This window comes from Rhinolophus sinicus, chromosome 14 (assembly GCF_057876585.1).
Source record: "Rhinolophus sinicus isolate RSI-liver-muscle chromosome 14, RSI-T2T, whole genome shotgun sequence".
NCBI lineage: Eukaryota > Metazoa > Chordata > Mammalia > Chiroptera > Rhinolophidae > Rhinolophus > Rhinolophus sinicus.
The window spans coordinates 172,516,311-172,522,310 of record NC_142514.1 but is presented as its reverse complement, the minus strand read 5'-3'; the positions used below and the strand labels follow the sequence as shown (position 1 = coordinate 172,522,310).

At 39.3% G+C, this 6,000-nt stretch overlaps 1 protein-coding gene across 5 annotated transcripts in view; it reads right to left on the bottom strand.

The window, feature by feature from the left end:
- Positions 1-5,572: 5,572 nt before the first annotated feature.
- Positions 5,573-6,000, bottom strand: part of LOC109455119 (uncharacterized) — a 103,250-nt gene continuing 102,822 nt past the window's right edge. For all 5 annotated transcript variants that reach the window (XR_002138570.3, XR_002138573.3, XM_088789525.1 and 2 more), the window contains one exon: positions 5,573-5,967. The gene's annotated coding sequence lies outside the window, so the exon portion shown is untranslated. The remainder of the gene's footprint in view (positions 5,968-6,000) is intronic.

Genomic DNA, 6,000 nt, shown 5'->3' with positions numbered 1-6,000 from the left:
CCCGCCCAAAACGCCATGTCCGTGCCGCCATTGGTGATCTAGCTTTTCCTCCGCGCGTAGTGCGTCAGCTATTGGCTGACTCCAGTTTCACTGCCCTGCCCATGCCCCCGCCCCCGTGCGCACCCGGCCGTGTTTCCGTTCTAGGGAGACTGACTGCTCACCTGCCACGCCCTTAGGATTTCGGCACGTCTCAGCCTACGAGATAGCGCAGGTCTCTCATTGGCTGCCGCCGTCTGCGGAAGCCTGCACTCCAATTGGCCAATGAGACCCAGCCTGGTTTGAGCTCGGGTTTGAAGGGAGAATGAGATGAGAGAAGCTGCTGCTGAATAGCAAGATTGTAGTAAGAAATGGCCGTGGAGCTATGGTTTTATTTTCACCTCTTTATTAAATACTTCTATATCATTGTTAAATATGCTCTTATTGTTCCCATAAACTTTTCCGGATGAAGTCTGGCATCTCCTGTTTCTATGCCTTCCCCGCAGCACACCTTCACTCCGGTTATAGTCGCTTATTGTTTAAACAACATAGTTCGCAAAGTCTTGGAGTTCAAAGCAAATGATTTCATGGAGACAAGTAACTCATACACAAAGGCATAAGAGATGTATGACGAATGAAAAATATATTAACAGCTTGATGAACAATCAGTTCTGGAAAGGGCCGCCATGTTGTAACTGGGCCTTAAAGGATGACAGATTTTTCTTTTACTTTCTTTTTTTATTTCCTTTTTTTGTTGTTGGGGTGGGGGGATTGAGATGAAAGGAGGCACAAAAGTGTGCAGTCTAAGTAGAAGTATGGGAACTATTTCACCAAAGTTCCAGAGGAGAAAGACCACAAGGTAAGTTTAAGAAATTGTGTAATGCAATACAATGCTTCACACTTATTCTATCATCAATTTTTGTTTCCTTTTCTGGTATGGATTTGGACCCTTATAAGGTACCTAAAATTTTTTCTTTATTTCTAGAGAGATACCTCCCATTCTTTCTCCACTCTCTTTTGAGGAGTAGAGTGAAGAAATAAAATGGAGTCACGATAGTCAACATGACTACTAAAATCAAGTAGGTTGAGGCATGAGAAAACAATTCTATTCCTGTTTTAACTATCCTGGGAACTTAAACTTTTGAATTTTCCAGTCCTGTATCAATGCCTGGACACACCTCAAACCTCCAGATAACCCTCTGATTACTCCTTGAAGGACTAAGGAAAGAATATTCATGTATCCGGACCATCTGGCATCTACTATCCAGACCACCAGTCATTTAGAGGATTATTATTTTAAACCAATCCAGAGGCTATGAATGCAGGACTGATTCTTCTTAAGAATATACTGGTTACTATAAGAACCCTTAGCTTTTCTTTCTTCTTTGAACACTGTGGGTATTGCCCAGTTGTGTTTCCAGTTTGCAAACTCTCAGACCAGTAAATATATCTTTGTCATTTATTTCTAGCCAAAGCCTCCAGACTCCTTTTGAGTTTGTTTGACATTTACCAAATTAATTAAGTGTAACCCTGAGGCTGTACTGTTCTTCATAAACTGATAACTGTCCAGCATAATTCAGCCATGCACGTTGAGCTGGCACCATATTTTATTTCAATGGAATTTGATACCTTTGGCTGAGGCTGCCTGTCCAATTCAACTAAAGTCCTCCCATTCCTCTCCCTCAGCCTCTTCCTCTTGCCAAAATCTTTATCTACATACAGCCCCAAATGTATACATCCCATTTCATTATTGCTCACCAACAAAGGGCACTCCAAATATTAAGTCCCATTCACCTTAGGATAAAGTGGAAGGAGGGGAAGAGAGAGCTTATAAACTAAAAAGACATATTTTTGTTGCATTTGTATGCATGTCTATGCCCCCCACTAGAATTTATGACTATTGGGAGCAATATGCTATGAATCCATTGAACCTAGAATAGTGCCTGGGACCTAGAGACCCTCAATAAATGTCTGACAAGTAAGTAAAAGTGAAGATTCATTCATTCAACAAATATTATTGTTTTCTAATTATGTACCAGTAACGAGCTAGGTACTGGGTATACAATAGTGAGCAAATGGTCAATTCATCGTCCTCATCCTACTCTGCCATTCAACCATGGGTGGCCACTGTTTTCCTCACCAGCTGCCCCTTCCTAGAGCCTTTAGCTATTCCCTCCTTTTGCTGGCCTCTAAATGATGCAATGCCCTTGGGCTCAGACCCCAGCTCTCTACTTCTCTACACAGTCTCCCTACATGATTTTATCCAGTCCCTTGGTTTTAAATATCGGCTGTAAGCTGATGACTTCCAAATGTCTGTGGCCGGGCTCAGATTCTGTTGAGGTGTGTGTGTGTGTGTGTGTGTGTGTGTGTGTGTGTGTATCTACCTGCCTACTCAACATCTCCACTCACATGTAAAATAAAAATAAACATCACGAACTAAACATTTTCAAAACAGAACTCTACCAGCACCACACACACACCTCTCTTATTCCCATCTCTATTAAAAGCACCACTATTTACCCACTTTCTTCTAAGCTCTAAAATTTAGGGGTCAACCTTGACTCTCTTTTTTTCCATTACATTCCCATGTCCAATCCGTCAGCAAGTCTTGTTCACTCTCCCTCCAGAATATATCTTAACTGAACACTTCTCCCCACTACTGTTACTGTCAACCTCATCCAAACCACAAGCATTTCTTGAGTGGAGTACACCAATAGCCTCCTAACTGGTTTCCCTGAAGGCTGTCTTGGGGATAACTCTCCAGGCAGGAACTAGAGTGTTTATTCTTTAAGTAAATTAGATATTGTTTCTTCTGCTCAAATCCCTTAAGGACATTATATCACATTATGATCTATCCGGGCAGCCAGATAGATCATTAGGGTACAACGCGAGCTCTGAACAATAGGGTTGCCTGTTTGATTCCCACGTGGCCGTGAGCTGCGCCCTCCATAACTAGATTGAAGACAGTGAGCTGCCCCTGAGCTTCCGGAGGGGCGAACAGATGGCTCAGTTGGTTAGAGCGCGAGCTCTCAGCAACAAGGTTGCTGGTTCAATTCCCACATGGGATGGTGGGCTGCGCCCCCTGCAACTGAAGATTGGGCCTGGACTTGGAGCCAAGCTGTGCCCTCCACAACTAGATTGAAGGACAACAACTTGGAGCTGATGGGTCCTGGAGAAACACACTGTTCCCAAAATAAAATTTAAAAAACAAGAAGAAAGTCCTCCTAGCGTACCTGCCCTCACCTCTCCAGCAGCATCGAGCCCCCTCGCCTGTGCTCACTTGATTTTATCCACACTTCCTGCAGTTCCTCAAATAAGTCAAGTTTATTCCGGTCTCAAAGCAGTTCTACTTCCTGATTCCTCTCCCTGGAATCCCTTGCGCCCTATTTCACAAGGCTCACCCCTTCATATATTTAGGCTTTTGCTCACACATCCTTCCCCTTCAGCGTTTTTCTCTGACTGCCCTGCATAAATATTCCAAATAGCCTCCTCTACTTTACCCTGTCACTACTTATCCTTTTCTCCTAATTTGTTTTTCTTATAATACTTAATGCTTTCGAATTGTTTATTTGGTTTTAGTCCACCTTCCCAATAGAATGTAAGTTCCTGAGGCCAGTGACCTTTTCTTGTTCACCACTGTGTCTTCACCTAAGATGTGCACCTAAGACTACCTGACACTTAGTAAGTACAGGTAACCCCCATGTAACACACATTTCTATAACACGGTTTTGCTCTACCACAGTTCGAGAATTGGGGAAATCCTTTGTACAACACAGCGTCCTAGAACAGTTTCACTCTAACACAGTTTGAGAATTAGAGAAATCCCCAAACTACACGGAGAGTAATAAGAGCTTTTAAGAGCAAAAGATACCTCATTTGAAAATTTTCATTCAAGCATGGATGTATCAGATTTGACTGCAGAATTTTAAAATTTAAATCCATTTTATTCATGGAGTATTAAATTGAGAGGATGAAGATATCTTGTCAAAAAGAAAACGCCCTTGGTTTAATGGTTCTTAGTAGCAATGACACAGAAAACATTTACTACATATTAATATGTTATACTTTTGGTGAAAATTGCTTTAATAAAGATATTTCTCTTAATTATAAAAATATGATAGTATGTTTTTTTTAATTTTTGGAACCTAACCCCCTTTTTTGTACTAGTCCTTTGTTTCGTATAACACAGATTTGCATAACACGGCATTTTTAGGAACCTAACGACCATGTTATACGGGGGTTACCTGTATGCAATAAATACCTGTTGGATGAATGAATAAATAAAAACAGTCTAATGGGAGAGAGAGAGACATCAAACTAATTATATGACACAAATTGTAATAAGTACAAAGAAGAAAAGAATAGGACTTAAGGAAAGAAGATAAAAGGAGGACCTAATTGGATGGGAAGAGGAGACTTCCCTGAAAGGCCTTCCTAAGGAAGTGGCATTTGAGCTAGAAGCTAAGAATAAGTAGAAATTAATCTGGCAAACAGTAGGGTAGGGTTGAGAGGAGAGAACAGCAAGTACTCATCAACGGTTTTGGTTTTGAAAAATGCACATATGCACCTCTAGCACCTACAGCATCTGACATAAAATTAAACAGCATACAAAATAATTGTTGATTTTGATTTTTTTTTTTTAAATAAATAAGGACAGCTACCCTAGAAATGGACTTTCCATTGCTGTTAGAATTCATATCGAATGTTATTTTTAACTAAAGAAATACTGAAAATTAAACCATGTCATTTTGGTATAGATTCTTTTTCTATGAAGTTTGGGTACTAGTTATGCAACTAACAGGAATAATCTTTATTAAAAATGCATGCTTTTATTCTGATCACCTTATAGCCTTCTTTGAGGAATAATAACTATTCTGTTGACTAAAAGAAACAACAGTGGCTTCACAAAGTGAAGTGGTATGAACCAGAGTTAAGCTTTTTGGGGTTCAGATAGTTACACACTTCTGGAATTGAACACGTTGTTGTCTCTGGTTAAATTTTATGAACCACTGAAAACTAATGTATACAAGAACCTGTAATGATGGCCTACTCCGATTCAGCATTATTTTGCGCTACAACTTAACATATAGACCGGGGTTCCTACAAATCGACAGAGCCATGCTAACCAAACATATGAAACTTTTAATAGCTCTCCAAAGAGGAAGCAACACTAAAACTTTTGACTTTGGTGTCAGGTAAATCTGGGACCAGATCCCAGTTCTACCTCTTATTAGCTGTATGATCTTGTGTGGTTTTAGTACTAAACATTCAAATTCTACATCTGTCAGGTGGGAGATTATTACTGAAGCATTTAGCAATGACTGGCAGATAGATATTAAGTGTTCAGTGAGGTAGGTACTACTCTTATCCCCATTTTAAAGATGAAGAAACTGAAGCTTAAACCATTTAAGTAACTTTCCTATGGACGCATACAGAGTAGGAAGCCATTGAGATTTCAACTAAAAAAGGTGTGATGATGAAATGATATCTCAAGAACTAGCCAAAGAAGGCAGCATAAAAAGGTTAAGGGAGAGTAGAAGAGTCTCTAGAAACACATCTGCTTGTTACACAAATAACATACTCAGAAACAACCACGTTGGATTTCAGTCTCATTTATTTAAAAGATTTAGAGCTCAGAATAGTCTTGAATATGGAAAAATGTGAATCAACCATATTGTATCATATTAGTATACAAACATTCCTATTTAATTTTAAATTCACTTTCAGTACTTCCATAAATAGATTTTCAGGTCATATTTTCATGATGAAATCAGGAATAGTTCAATGACAAGAAAGAAAATTCCATAAATAGGGAATGTCACAGAATTGAAGAATTTTTTTAAAATACCAGTGGAATAGAGCTGAATCCTTCATTTGGCTGTACAATAAAACTTACATATTTTTAACAGTCTGGTCTTCTATCTCATCTTCATTTAAACATAGCTCAAAAATATTGCACTTCTTTAAATTCAGTTGAGAAGGTGTTCAGTCCTGTGTTAAAAAAAAAAAAAAATAGTGCCATGA